Genomic DNA, 16,279 nt, shown 5'->3' on the forward strand with positions numbered 1-16,279 from the left:
ATTCACACCTTGTGCCACAAAACACTTCTCCCCACTCTGGCAGCAGGCCGAAGGCTTTGGTATAAAATATCAGCAGCCACAGCTCTTGAACTGTGGAGGGAGAGGTGGGGTTTGGGAAGTCACGCTGCCTAATGTTAGTCATTGAAGTTCTGGGCTTCTTCAGACCTGGGGGGAGATGTCACTCCATCACTCGAGCAGGAAGCTCAGGTGCAGCTTGGAAAACCTCGAGGCAGGGGTCTAAGTCACAAAGTGAGTGAGTAACTCTCCTACTCACAAGGTGACAGCTAGGAGCAGAGCCAAATGCAGAGGACTTCTTGCTCCCAGTGCTGTATTCACACCGCTAACCATGCTAAACAGGCTAATCATGCAAGCCTGTTAGGCTGGGGATATAAAAACAGAATCGGTGAGTGTAGGTTAGCTGTTTAAACACTCAAGAGAAACAGGAATATATAGTCATATCTTTCTCCTAGTTCAATCTTTGTATTGATTTATCATGATAAGAGATGCCACTTTAGTTCTAATAATGTCTACTTTTATTTTCTTTCCTTTTTTTTGGTATTACATATTTCTATGGCAGCTTTTCCATGTGATATATTTTGGGTCACACATTAATTTACACCAGCCTCTGTTCTGCAAAAAAGAGTTCATGAACTAAATGAAAAGGAACGGGGAGGAGGATGTCTAGCAGAGCCCAGGCTTTTGTTTCATGTTTTGGATGAATTTTCTTTTTAAAATAAAATTGTTGATATGCATTTGCTTTTATTTTTCTAGCCTTCCTCTTGCTGATGACCGGGTTCCTGTTTGATCCTGTTTACAAGCTTCCGAAGATTGAAAATAACCCCAACTCCTCTGCATTGGGTAGGAAAACAAAACCATATAAAGACATATGGCAATTACTCTGGAGGGCTAGCAATATGGAAGAGTGTGGTATGAAGGAAAAGCTTGTAGAGAAAAGGAGAAGGTTACTAGGTTACCACAAATGACATTAGTGTACACAATTTTTCTCACCCACTCTTTTGGACTGGGGAGGAGGGGGAGGAGTGGGCATATCAGCAAGTAAATAAGGATATTCTCCAGCATGTGTGTATTCCCAATGTAAATGTTTTAAGTTTATCTATACTTTCTGTTACTCATTCAAGCTGCTTTGCTGTTCTATTTCAATCTATTAAAATCCCCCAAAAAGATAACTTTAAAAGATTTTTGGGTTTGGGGTTTTTTTCTTCAAAATTTATTGGCAAGATAAAGAATTTTCCCTAAATTACTATAAACTTGTGGATATATCTGTGCAATATTTTAGTAGTATTGAAGTGTAAGTATATATATCCCAAGCACTAAATTTTTACAAATACTTTATAAAATTACATTTCTTGCAGTTAGGGAGAGTGGATGGGGAACAATCTGGTTAAAAGTTGTTGTTTGCCTGACAGACTCAGAGACAGGTAATCCCACAGTTAATGTGTCTGCTTGATCCTGTAGTAGTCTTTGTATTTAACCTGACTGCTATGAATAGTAAATATTTGCAGAATTAAGGTTTCAAAGACAAGTACCTCCTTTTGGTACCGTGGTTTTTATCTTGTTATTGTGGACTTCAGGAAGACTTGACTATGTCAAATGCTGTTGAGTGTGATGAGTTTGTCCTAGAGTTAGGCTTCACCTAGCTTGACCAGGTTGCTATCATAGTCATGTATTCTGGTATAAATAGTGCCTTTGCAAAGGGAGTGGCAATTGCTACCACATCAGGATTAGAAATGCAGCCACAGTGACAGGTAACACTTATGTCCGGTTTTCATGAGTGGAAATAAGGAAAAGGTGTGAAAGGCAGTAGAGAGCTAAGGCCAACGTAACTGAGGAATGTCCCATTTGAAACCCTGGGACAGCCTTCTCAATTTCAGTATGATTTTGTCCACGTGCAGAGGGCTATTCCACTGTTCTTGTTGGGACAAAATTTCTAATTAAGTCTGAATGCAGGATTATATGGTTGAATCATAATATTCTGGTGTAAATCAGTGCTTTTCTTCGTCGTAGTGAGGCCTTAGACACGCATATGAGATGACAGTCTAAGTCATGGTATTTTGAAATGATTGACTCAGATATGAAAAAGTTTTATGATTCACTTTTCTCTTTCTAACTGCCAGAAGTCAGTGGTGACGTTCTTGTATTTTTCCTCTAAGTAAGCTTATCAAAGAAGAAATCACTAATTTACCAGCCAGTGCTTAATAATCAAGGAAGTGAAACTTCTACTTTAGAGAAAAAAAGAAATCCTTTGCTGAGTTGCTAAATGATTTTTAAATAATAAAAGCTTACCATGTACTGGGCAACTGATTTCTTTTTTATTATTATTATTTTTTCAGGCTTTCATTCTGAGAGGGGTTACTAGCCTTTGAGAATTGAGCCACTTTGTTGACAAATCTGTCTTCTAAATTGAACAACATTAATTAGAACTTTATGCTGCAGATTCTTATGTTTTATTGTGAGTGGTGGTATCAACAAAAATGTGTAATGAATTTGATTGAAGATGATTTTAAAAGGTCTGCCACCTGTAGATAAAAATGTGCATTACTACACATGGTAATTACCAAGACTGAAGGCCGTGACATGACCCATTGACCTTTTGAAATCAAAACACTTACTGTAAAGAAGAAAAGGCACTGATTTCTCCGTCTATGTTAATATAGGACATGTCTGTATATTCAACTATATCAATACACTGTAATATATCTAGGGAGAAAAAAGCTACTTTGGATTATGTTAGACCCAAGTTTCCTGTCTTCTCCTCTGCAGGCTTGTAAAGCTCTCGCTATTTTTGTACGTGTTGAGGGATCTTTTTTTGATCTAATGAAATAGATTGCTAAAAATATTCAGGTGGCTGAGACAGCAGCAAAACATCTCTGAGCCACCCTACAAAAATAAACTAGTTTTGTGCATGCAGGATGAAAAAGAAAGTGTACAGGAATAGATTTCAGCTTCAGGCTTTCTATAGGGGCATTTGCAATAAGGGAGGGGAGCAATAACCCAGCAACTATCACTGTAAAAATTATGAAAAGCACTTTGATGGTCCTTTTTAAAGACAGTTCGCTAAACAGGGGCCAAAGCAAAAGCCTGAAAGGCAACTCGTAGCTTGCCATTAAAAGCCTCAGCCCCTTGCCACTATTTGCGGTTGAGAGCGAGTGCTTCTGCATACAGTAATGGTGAGAAAAACTAAAGGGAAATAAAGGATGCGAATGAAAGATTTTCTGTTTTCGTATGAGGGCTTGGAACACCAAGCAAGCGAAGAAGCAGCAATTTTAGCTAAGCTAATGTAATAGAAGACCATTGCACCCAAACTGTCTCAGCAGAACTTCCTGCATAATTAGATTGTAAATCTTCTCAACTGAGGAAGTTTTGCCCAGGGTCAGATTGTCTAAGTAATAATCCATTCTACATAAATTAGAAGATTTGAACTGCTGGGATACATTATTACGTTAGTTTTGTTTTTTATTCCTAATATAACTAAGGAGAACAAATGCAACAATTCTTTTTCTTTTCTTCTTTTTAATTATGTTATGCCTCTTTAGCTTTCGATTACCTCAGAAGGCCTTTCCTGTAGGTTTTTGGATTTTTCCTGAGCAATGATGATGAAGTTGCCATCTAGGCAAATTAATACATTTTTAATATACTTTAGAAAGTGATACCACAGAATCCTTTGGCCACCGGATTCTGTGATATCACTTCCTTAGTGAAGCATTTAGTCGGAGATGCTGCTGCTCTTTTTGTGCTGCAGTTGTTTTTGTGATGCTGAAGTTTTACCTCCCGCTATGACCCCCTTGTTCTGCAAAGAACAGAATCTTCAGGGTAAGACTTAATGGATGAAAATTTACTAATAACTAGTTTACAGCAAGCAGGTTTCTAAGTTTTTAATTCAATTATTTTCTTTGAGAAAAAGAAGATTGTGGGTACTTGACATGCATATACAGTTATATGTAGAAGTGATGGGGTAAATACTGAGGTCGTTATTCAGGTAAAAATCGCTATTCAAATGTCAGTATTTGATTTGCTCGAAGGAAGCAAAGTTTGTAGTATAGCACAGATTAATTTGGACTTGTCAGTGATTTTTTTGTTTCTTTGGGTTTTGGTTTTTTTGCTCTACATTTGACTTTCACTGTGAGATGGAGGAGTGGCCAACTTTTCAAGAGAGCCTTTTGGACTTAAAGCTTTTGGACTGGACTCTCAGGGTGCCTATGTATGTTCCACTGATGCTAAAAAACAGAGAGAGGAAATGGAGGGTCTTGGAAGTCCTCATGATGCTGCAGGCTCCCAGTTCCTGGGGCTACTTCAGGCATACACCAACTCCACAGTCTCGTGTTAGAGATCTTAGACCTGCACGGCTGTAATAACTGGTGGCAGGACTGCAAACACAACTTGATCTAGCTCCATGATGGGTTGTCATGTTGTTGTTGTATGTGCAAGTGTGAAGGAAAAATGTAGTATAAGGAAAAAGGTTGACTTCTGTCGTTAATGATGATTTTAAATATCTGTTTGTTCTTACTGAAAATTCATGAGTAATATTGTAATTTTTTTTTTGAAAGAGAAGAAGGAAACTATCTGGGGTGGGGGAGGTACTGAACTCCCTATTTCCCATCTGCTTCCTGTGATCAAGGGTAGAAAAATGAAAAAATGTAATAGATAATTCTGTATTTTCAAATACAGGAATATTTTGATTACCTGATGCCAGTTCTGTGAGCTCAGTTGCCTGGTGAGTCTGTGGTCAGCCTACTCTGCAGAGCACTGGCAGCTGAAGGTGAAGCATGAGTTTTGGTGGAAACGGCAAGTGCTCTCAAAGGCCCTGGAAATGGGGGTACTCCCAGAGTCAAGGATGTGCGGTCACTCTTCTCAGCTGCTGTGCAAGGAGCAGACTTCAATATACTTTTTATTTTTCTCTACTGCTGTGAGACACCAATGGATGTGAAAAAGGAATAACACTTTAGAAGACATGAGGAAAAAAATGAAGATCTGTGAAAGCCCTTTGAAACTGATATTTTGGGGAAACACCAAAGCATTCAGTTTGCCCTTGGAAACATACAAGAGCATTGGAAGTCAGGAGATAAAACATTATTTTTTACTTCCACTTAAAATCCGAACTTGCTCTCATTATTGCCATTATAATCTTTATAAAATTACTTTTATACATTTAAAATTTGCATTTATTATTATTACTATTATTATTATTTAACAGCAAGTAGCTGTGTCTTTTCTCAGGAACATCAGATATAAAGAAAATCACAAATCAGTCCTCAACACTACTTTTGAGGCAGAAATAATCCAACCATTATTTCTGGTGTAAAAGGTTTGTGAATAGCATCATTTGCCTAGAAGCTGTTTTCCAACCTAATAACTCCCGGAATAATGACCTAAAACTGTTTCCAAGAGGATTAAGGCCCATATAACTATTAGGAAGTATAAGTTTTTCAAAAAGCCTCTTTCTGATTGGCGGATAGGTGAGTTCTGATTTAGGTTAAAGCAGCTTGCTTAGGAGAATCAGTTTCAATTTATCTGACGTCAAAAGTGTTGAAGTAATCTTCTGGAGAAGGATTGTCTTAAGGGGTTCTTTTTTCTTTCTTCTACATATATGTGTGTGTATATATAGATATTACTTGTTGCTATAATGACCTCAAAGACGGTTATTTAACTGGGGTTTTAATCCATTTGGGAGGGGTTTTTTAATCTTCTGCTTTAGTTTGCCTTGGGCAAAACCTGTTCAAAATGGGCTGAGATCGCAGCTGAATACTTAGCTTGTTGGTTAATCATCACTTGGAACACTCTTCATTGGAGGGACTGTGGAACAGAGAGTTTATTATCTGTAATGATATTGATGTGTTTTTAAGTTTGCGCACAGGTTGTATGGACTTTACTCTTTGTAATTGCTTTTTTAGCTAGTGTGATCTGTAAAGGGAAGAGAAAACGTGGGCTTAGGATGACTCAGGAATATCTGCTGTACAGGGGTCAGGCATTAACAGTTGGAGGGAATGCATGGATTTGCAGCTGAATCGGTCTGATAAAGCGCTGCTCACCGAGTTGCACTTTTAAATTGGCAAAACTTCCCAACCATGCATCAAAGTACTGCTGACAGAAGTTCACTACAGAAGGCACGTGAATTCACATTGAAATGGCTGTTAACCACCTATTGTTTTTCACCTTCTTGAAATATAACCAGAGCTAATGCCGTAGCTTCTGGCTGAATCCCAGAAATGTCTCAGCAGATCACACCAAAGACCTGAAATCATCAGTGAGTTCAGCCAGCTTTATCCTAGGGTGCCTTCACTGACAGCAATCAGGATTGGTTTACATTTGTCCCAAGAGCATACTCATGTAAGAAGGTCAAATAAACATCTGGCATTAGCAAAGTAAAATAGAATTATTTGGTTTATTTACCTGAGGAACTATATCACTGGCCATTCAGATATTTGTAATAATATGCATATACTGTATTAAATCTGGCCTTTAGATAAGTTTGGTCTTGTGTGCAATTTAAAGGTGGTTTAGCAGACCTTCTCACTAATAAGGTAACAGTAAGATTTGGCTGTCAACTGAGTTGTTATAAAAGACGGGGCCAGTTTTGTGGGACACTGAAATCCATCTTTAAAAAATGCAGAAGGGATTTAATCAGTGACGGTACTTAATGCGCAGCTGAACTGGGCCCTGTTTTGAAAAAAATCACTAATTTGTGCATTGGTTGACTATAGCCACAATAGAGGAAGGCAAAGAAGGGTTTGCTGATCAGATATATGGCCAAATTCTTATTTCTGATGCAGGACGCACACTGCCAAAAATCTGATGCATATGCTTATGAAAGATTTTCCTGGTTCTATATGTACTATAAATATATTCCACATGGCTTTATACAAAGCACTCTGTTATTTCAGTAACTCGCAAGCCACTAAGCTAGATCTGAAGAAGGTGAAGCTCTGAATAAAATTCTTTAACATTTTGTGACTTTCAAACCCTGTTTTTAGAGTATATTTGCTTCGTTAATTTGTGGCTTTGATGGTCTCAGTTAGGCAAGCATTGAAAAGATAGGCAAAATTTAATGGAAAAAATCTTTTCAGCAAGTTCTGTTGTTGCAGGTAGGCTAGCAGACAGGGAGAAGAAATTTCCTTTTTATTTTCAGTATTCTAGGTTTCAATTTTAAACCAGGACTATATTGTTTTATTTAAAATAAATTCTTTAAGGAATACTGTTGCTGAAGATGTTGTTTGATGTGACCAGGTTTGGCAAAAATACTTGCCTAGTGTGAATATGAGTCTTTCCTGGGATTTCAGAGGAAAAAAATCTGTGCTCCCTCCACTCCCAGCAGTGGGACTGAGGGTGTGATTACACAGTATTGTCTTCCCAAGCCCGTATGCAGGTCTGTCTGGTGGCCTGGGAGCTCCTCAGAGTGTCCCCAAGCAGCACTAAAATGAAGTCTGGCTATTGCCTAGCTGGTTTCCCTTCTTGAGTTGAGAACTCTGAATTCTAGCATTGTAATTAAAAAAGATGAGAGGAGTGAGTGAATTGGCTGCAGAAGAATAGAGTTTGGTAAACCTAAGCAGTAAGCTAAGAGTAGAATTGCAGAGATTTTCCCTGTTGCAGCAACAGGTTGCTCTAGTTCCTCCCCATTTCTTTTAACCCTAACCACTGTTATGTAGTCAGGTACTGGAGTAAAATGAAGTTAAGAGAGTGAACACTTACCCCTCCCTCTCTCCCCCTGCCCCGCCACCCCCACCTCAGCAGCATCTTGATGTTTCCAGTGGAAAGTTTTGTTCTCCAGATTGGTGATACAAACACAGTATTGTCCCACTCGGTTGCTTTGTCCCTTGCCCATAGACTCAATTACGCCTTATTACCGTACCTTTTCCACATGAGCTTTTATGCTTTCTAGCATTGCAAATCTGGGAGAGTAAACAGAGTCCTACTCTCTGCCATGCATCATCTCATCTGCCAAGTAAATGCCAAGCACAAGGCGGTTTGTGGTCATTGCTTACAGCGGTGGAGATGACTGGGTTTGGGAATTGGAGAATTTCAGGACAGCTGTAGTGCGTAATATGGTCAGGGAAAGTGTATTGCGGGGGGCCTCATGCGGAGGACTAGCATGGGGGCAGTGAAAGCGAAGCTGGGCTTTGGGGTCCCGCAGCAGGTTCTCAGCAGCCACAGTCAGAACAGGTGCCCTGCATCCCTTCCTGCAGGAAAGGGGGGCAAGCGAGGGTCAAAGAATACCGACATCCCACAGCTGCTTTTCGGTGGGCTGCTGTAAGCTTAGAGGTAAAACTTGAAGACAGTAATTTCTTAAACAGTCCAGTGTTTTGTGCCTTCCTCTTCAGAGTAGGGTACATAAGATGAGGACAATGTCTTAACTGGCAGCTGGGGAGCGCTGGGTCCCCACCCTTGGAAAATTAGGCCTCCTTGCAGCATCCCCCACACTAAAGCACCTGAAGCCTCCAGCCGCTCCTGAGTCATTGGATGGGAGCCCCCATAAGGAAAAGGGAAAGAGGGGTTCCAGCAGCTGGAAGTTGAGACAGGAGAGCTGAAGGCTTCCGATTTCTGCACCTTTGAAAGGGTTAATGCCGAGGTGCTCTATTGTATTAATGATGGTTGTCTCTTAGCAGAGCCCGTTGGGCTCTTTCAGGGGCCTCTCAAAACAATGAGTGCAGTGAGGCTGTTCTGTCTAATTACTCCAAGACAGGGATGCTAAAGAGGAATTAATGACAGTTGACAAGTGCAATTAATAATTATAGCAAAGCTGGGAGTCATGCAGCAGGCAGATGACAATAACAGGGTAACTGTACATGACAGCTTTCATCCGTTCCTCCCCCCCACCCCTTCTTCTTTCTTTTACCCTTTAATGTGAGCTGCTGCATGCAGCTGGGCCACACTGCGCTGCTCGCTCAGAACAAGAAGGTGCTGAGATCTGGTCACTGAGGTTTGGCCAATTTCTAACGCACCCCTCCCCCTCAGTCCCCTCCCTCCTAAAAAAAATAATTAAAAAAAAAAATTAAAAAATTACCAACCGCACCAATTTAGCAGCATAGCCTTCTGTTAGCTTTCACGGTCAGGTGTTGACAAGACTACTTAAAATTCATGTTGGGAGATTGGAAGGAGAAGGGGACAGGGAAAGGCAGCAGCAAGCTGGAGTTGAAGTGGGATTTCCATATCAAAGGCCAGGCCTTTGGCTCTGAATGGTAATTAAAGTACCCAGATTTCATCTCCTTGGTCAGCTCATGAAAAGGAAAAAAAAATTAGAGAGAGGATTTTTTCACTCCCTTTAGACTACAGTACAGCAAGCAGTAAATTAAATGAAAGTTGAGCTAAAAGGTGCCTAACGCTTCAATCTTTTGCATCTAATAGAATCTATGATGTTTTTAAAGCATTTATTCAGTTCACATCTTCATCTTGCTGTGATTATAAAGGATATCATGTCTGCTTACATTTATTGGGCACACATCTTGGCCTTCCCAGGGTCGTAAAAGGATTTCACTTTGCATTATGTTGCTGTTGTGTTACAGCCTTTTGGTTTAAAAAAAAAGAGGGGGGAGAGTGTGAAAAGGAAGAAAAAAGGCACATTCCTGTGTAATTTCTAGTTGGTCATTGTAGGAGCCACTAACAGTGAGAACCAAATAAATGCAAATTTAATGAGGCATGGGGAACTAGTAATGAGATACAACAGCCCCTCACCTTGAGGTTGCTCATTCCAACCTAGACCATGGCACTATTGAAAGTGGCCACAAACCAGCAGTCACATGGCAGTAAATGTGCAATGTTTTGTCATCTTGGTCCAGTTCCTAGAGCATACATAGTGATGAAACGAAAGCCCTGCTTGCATTTGCTGGTAGTCCCTCTTCAGGGACAAGGACTGCGTGCTCTCTGCATTTCCTGCCCTTGGTGTGGGTCATGTTTAAGTCAAAGTGATGCTGTAATGTGCAGTGTCTTGCCCCGAGCTCCTCCTTGGCTGTCCTGGTTCCAGGTCTCCTGTAGACGTGCTGAGGTCTCCAGTCTCTGGAGCTATTGGTCTGGCCTTTTGCTGACAGTGGGTGAACACCTAAAGCCCAAGGGTTTCAACAATGCTATTGATGTCCTTGATGTGTCTTTCAGTTTCTCTTTAGATCTGGGCTTGCCAAGCAGCTTCTCAACACCTTTGGCTCCTGTCTCTGGGTTTGCACCTCAGTAAATCCATGGTTGTACCCTCTCTGGCTGAATGTCCTGAGGGAAAAAGCAGTTTTGCTCTTTTCACTTATGCTCCATAAATAGAAAAGACTGAAACCTTACGTTTCAGAGGCACATGTGTATAACTGAAGGTGACCAGGCTGGCTCTTGTTTAGTTTGTGGCTGAGTCAGAACCTGCTACAGGTCACTGAAAATATCTCTTCTGACCCCACTGGATGCTGAATTAGTTCCCTAAGCTGAAACCCTGAGGTCTGGATGCATTTTCCTATAATTACATCTCCACTATAGCAAATGTATGCCTTTTGACATAACCATTTTGGTATGAGATATTATAAATGTGGGCAGTGCTGGTGGTGTCCTGTTTGTATGAGTACAGCTGCTGTGATGGAAGGGGTGAGAAGAGGTCCTTGAAACAAAACATGGAATAGTTAGGCTCAAAATTTAAAAAGTGAGGGAGAAGAAAAAAAGGCAATTTATTGTTGCTGTAACAAATAGCAAGAACTTAGAAATAAGCCAAACTAAATGCTCACTGGACACAAAACCACACTCAGCTTCAGATGTTTTAAAATCTAGACTTGTATTCTAAATGCTGAAGTTAATTTTCTTCTTCCCCTTCTCTCTTACTTTCTTGCTCTTTTCCTTCTCTCTTCCTCTCTAAGGCACTCTCTCCTTTTTCCCCCCCTCAGCTCAAGTGCATAATTTTCTGCTATTGAGTTTAAAAAACTCTGCTGCAGGGGCTCTGAAATGAATAAAAATGTAATCCTCAATGTGCCCATTGTGCGCTCTCATTTGTTTTTGCTGTATCGATTTATCAGCGGAGGGAAATTACTCGCTGGAAGAGAGGATGCCAGTCAGAATGACATTTATTTCATAGTACAAGGAGGCTCTCCAGCGTGTTTCCATGTAACCCAGATATTGGAGCTGTAAAAGGGCTTGTAACAAGGTTTAGTGCTATGATTAGATCGTGTGGAGCACCTTGCTTTCATAACAACAGGCACTTGGCTGGAGCCAAGCCTCAGGTTATGGTCAACTTTTTTTTAATTCCTTTTTCCTTAACACAGAGTATTTGGCTTGTGCCCCAAAATATTTCGCTGTTCAAAACTCAACCATGGAAACTTGTGAAATCTCATTTGGTATTTATAAGGGTCTTGAGCTTTCATGTCATTGAGTTAAAAAGAGAGAAAAGATGAAATATTTACTTGTTAATCTTTTTATCTTTGTGCTTCCTTGTGTTCCTAGTGAAATAACCCCATGATTTTAATTCACCAAAGCAAATCTTTTCTACTGCTCAAGGCAAACAATTATGTGTAAAAATGAAGCATATTCTTTACCCAAAACCTGTACTAGGTATATCTGCATTGCAAATAGAGGTGGGATTCAGGAGGCTGAATCCTGGCCCTGTGGTTCGTGTTTGGCTGCTGTTGCTGGATAGTTTGCACTGAGGGCTTTGCTCTGCTGACTCGTGTCGGGTGCCCGTTGAGCTCAGCAGCCCCTTTTCAACAGTGTCCGAGGTCGGGCAGTTCAAAGGAAGATCCCCAAACCCCAGAATTGGCTTATTCTGTGCAGTATTTCAGGTACCTTTGGAAATGTCCTGTGATTTTATTTATTGTCATAGATATGAATTTACTGCAAACTTGTGTACATCTATAGTTCTCTCTTTGACTTAGCTGGTCATGAGCTTCAGTATCATTGTATAGCAGGGAGCTTTGGGGGTGAAACCTGCCCCATAAGCTGAGGATTGCTCCTGGGGAGCCCACTGCTCCTGACCATTGCAGGAATGTGGGGAAATAGGCAGTAGGAGGTATGGGGAGTTATGCCTGTGTTGAAGATTGCTTGGTGCTTTCCATCCTAAAACTCTCTTTTCAGCTGTTTGTATCTTTGCCAAATGATTTCAGCTTTGGCTGATATTTTCCATTTTGGGTGTTTGGCTCAGACATTTTAAAAAATAAATTTAAAAGAATTTTTATAAATTAAAATTAATTTGTAAAACAATATAAATATAATTTCTAAATTAAAAATTTAAAATCTTTTTTCAGCCAAATTTAAAATAATTTCTCTCAGCTGTCCCCAAGCTGAGAGGGGGAAAAAAAAGTTGTTTTGCTTTTAATAAAAATATTCTTCCCACTGTCTTGATGGAAAGCTCAGCTCCCAAGTTACAAGCCTCTGAAATGCTCTATTTCTTGTATTCAGTAGTAACTTTCTTGAGTGATAACATTAACCAGTTTTAACTAACCTGTGGAGTTCTCTGCTAGACTGTGAACCCACTGGCTCACATGTCTCTGCTGCCTTTCTCTTTGGGGTGTTGGCTGGGGAGTAGTGGTTAGGGTGACCTTAACTAGAGTAGTTAGCCCATCTGCCTACATCACTCTTTTGTTTTTTACACAAAGGATAATGCTGTTGCTGCAACTGTATCCAGCTGAGGTATAGCTCAGGCTGCATTTGAGCATTTGAGCCAGAGTTAGCTGAGGGTCTTGCTAGCTAAGCTTGACCTAAACTGAACTGTTCCTTTCTAGTCTAGATGTGTTATTTTCCTCCTAAAGTTCAGGTCAGAAATACAGAGAGAGCAAAAGGGAAAGAGTAGTACTGAACTGTGGAAGAGAAATAAAATTGAATAAGTGCCTGGCAGAAGCAGAGGACAACACTATTGCTTTTGGTAAAGTTGGGAGCATGCATACAAATGGGTATGATTGGAACTTGTCGCAGCAGTGGGAGTGTGGCTCTTCCCTGCGGTGTTGGGCACCTGTTATTTTTTCCAGACATCCCCTTCTGCAGGCAGGCATTGAACCTTTCAGGAGAGAATAAATTGCACATTTCCTTTTTCTGCCTTATCGAGGTAGCAAATGGCCAGTGTGAGGAAAGAGGAATGCTCATTTGGGGAGTACGAAATGGAGTCTGTGTATATGTAGACCTGAGGAAAGGAGGTCTCGGCACACCAAAGGCTATGAGGAAGATGTGAGGTGGGTTGAAGTAGCCAGAAAATCATCTAGGCAGCTGTGCAGGCCTGCATTCTTGAAGTCTGATATTGTTTAGGAATTAACTGTTTTGTCAATACATTGGCTGATGGGAAGGTTGATTTTTCTTTTTTCTTTGTTGTCTACATACCCAACCAGCTATATTTGGAATGAAATGTGGATTCCGGTAACACGAAGATAAATGGAAAAAACTAAGTTTAAATGGTGTTGTTATCATAAAATAAATGCTTCAGTAACATACAGTCTAAAGCTATTTAAGCATATGGAAATGTATGTAAAATCAATATACTATGTCATTTTTTGCGTCAGAATCAGCGTGTGTCTGTGCTGACAAAACGGCATGCATTACCTTTCCCCATCTGTTCAAAGCACATTTAGTAGTGCCTTGAAAAGCTTTTGCAAGTCATGACATAAATACACAACTGGATGGTGCAGTATAGATAAAGCAGCAATCTAGTGAAACCTCCTTTAAAGCAAAATTATTTTAATCTTTTTTGGGCAAGAAATTAATTTTCAACAAAAAAAGAATTGGTTTTAGTATAAAAGTGTAGTAGCATTTATCAGTCATGTCAACGTTAAACATTTCTGCCTATTACTATATCAGAAAAAAGCTTCCAATGTGGATAAAATCCAAAATCAATTAATTCCGTTTCAGTTATTTCTAATTTCATTGTTAGTTTTTAGAGAACATCTTCCAGATTGTCTCTAAACTTTGTGTGAAAATTAATTTAGTTAGAAGTTTCTTCCCACTTGCATATTCCAGCCTAGAAGATCTGAGGATTTGCAGAGATCACCAGTAAAAATAGTACCATTAATTCCCACATAGCAGGACCTGAGTAGTTCTTCAAATGTGACTTTCTTTGTAATTATTGACTTTTTATTGGCTTTTTAGCAGAGCTTCTTGTACTATGGTATGTAGCAAAACCACATCACTCTCCTTTACCTGATGAGTGTTAGGTGTCCGTCTACATGACTTTATTAATGATTTTACATTTATATAAAAATTTGCTTTTGAGAAGTCTTTTGCTCATTAGACATGCAGAAGGCTGAGAGGTAGCTCACTGTCTATATACTGTCATAAAATACAGGACTCTCGTACATGCCCCAGGTGAGTGCCATTTCTAGGGCAGAGTAGCCTCAATCTTTTAGGCAACCTGCAGGACCACACAATTTTGAGCTTCTTATCTATGGTTTCCTCCTTACCTGTGTAACCTGAGTATAATTCCTTGCATCAACTCATAGTTTTCTTCTAATAGAACCCCTGGTAAATCTCGCCGTACAACAGCTGGTGGTATGTGCTCGTCATGTCCATCTCCATAATCAGAAGGAACTGTAGATAGGCAGAAGTGAATGCCTGAAATGAGTACAGGTACAAATTAGTAGTAGCTATTATTGTGACTTCTATCTTCTTATTCTTTGCCTATTATAATGTTGTTATATTTGGAAAGTATTTGGAACAAGAGCCAAAAGCAATGGAAAGACCTCTCTTTTGAAGCAAAACGAGAACGATTAGTTGATAAATCTCGCACTGTGATGTTTGTTCATCTCGTCACTATTGCTGAATTTTGCTTTCACTTGCAAGTGTGAACCAGCAGATTAGACACTTCCAAGGGCTCATTCACTGTGAGGTTTTGCAGGTGATTTCAGTTTAATGCAACCAGATAATTGTAGCCCTGGGGTTTGGCTAGGTTATAAAGCTGCTAATCCAGACAATATTATCCGATCACATGTTGTGCTTATATGAGAGACCTCTGCCTTTAATAGTCTCTCCCCATGCTTGTAAGTGGGTTTTGGTGGTTTTGTTGGTTTGTTTGTTGTTTTTTTTTTAGTTTCAGCAGCCCTGTAAAAATGAGACACAGGCTAATATTAAGCTCCTGAACAAGTCACTAGAGTTATGCTGTACTCTTATTATATGTACCCCATACGTGTAATAGGCATACAACATGTATCAGTTGGTTGACGATGCTAACGTGTATGTTCACCTCTGCATTTGAGAGGGTAAGGTGGTGGGCACTGACAACTCTGAAAACTGAAGTCTGTTTTTAGCTCTAGGCCCACATGTAGCTGAAGCAAATGCATGGCAATGTTTTATAGGCAGTGTTGTCAAGTAGTCAGAAAACAGAAATTTTTATTTAAAAAATATGTTTGTATATTTGTCAAAACAGAAACTTTTCATGGCAATACGCTGATTTGAAAGAGGCTTTTTGGGGGAGAGGAAGAAGGGTGAAATTGCATGTCAGCCTGAAATCTGGACCTCTCTCATTTGTCAATGTTTGCTCACCTCTAATGAAATGTCCATTATTTAGTTTCAAGAGGGACAGTTTTTGGAAGTTTGTCATCCAGCTCTTTGAAACATAAGAGGTTGACAGAGGTCATACAAAACTTTAGATGAAAGCTCAGGCCTGTCGCTGTCTGTGCTATGGGGAAATAAAGCACACTGTCCTGATCCTGGTACCTTTATAGCATTGCTTTGTCTCAAGATAAAATGTGGAAGGAGGGACTGTCTTCTGAACCAGCCGGCAAAACATGCTTCTTAGGTTTGGGTGAACTGCTGTGGCTGGAATAAGTAATTTGGAAACTGGGAGGAGCATTGGTAAGACTTGCATCGTAGCAATTTGGCCTATTACGGATGGAAAGAGATCTCTATAGTGCTGATTTTATAAACTGCAGTTGCTTCTGATAACCTCTTTGCATGCTGCTCATTTCTCTGTATGTTGCTCGAGCAAGCACGTAGCCTGGCTATGCAGGTCCATATATATGCTGAGGAACGAGGCAGAGTCCTCAGCTTCTTGGAGGACGTCATTGGGCTGAGGAGCATGCCCTTAAGAACAGGAGTGCTGGGCTTTTCCCTGGAAAAGTTGGTTGTACCGTTATTCTCTTCTGTTGTTGTATTAGTATTACTAGATATTACATGCTTAAGATAAATAATTTCAACTCTTTATCAACAAGTGTTTGTAAGAGACAAACTATCAGAGTAAAAAGAATTGATCAGGATTAATACATTTATACTTGTCCTGCTTGGGAAGAAGAAAAATAACAGCTAGCTAGAGCTGCGCCTCTCACTTGAGCCTGCTCTGGTGCTTGTTTGACCACGCTCTGAGCTGAGTCAACTTGCTGAACTTTAGCCCTTGACC

The sequence above is a fragment of the Gavia stellata genome, chromosome 4, assembly GCF_030936135.1.
Source record: "Gavia stellata isolate bGavSte3 chromosome 4, bGavSte3.hap2, whole genome shotgun sequence".
NCBI classification, from domain to species: Eukaryota; Metazoa; Chordata; class Aves; order Gaviiformes; family Gaviidae; genus Gavia; species Gavia stellata.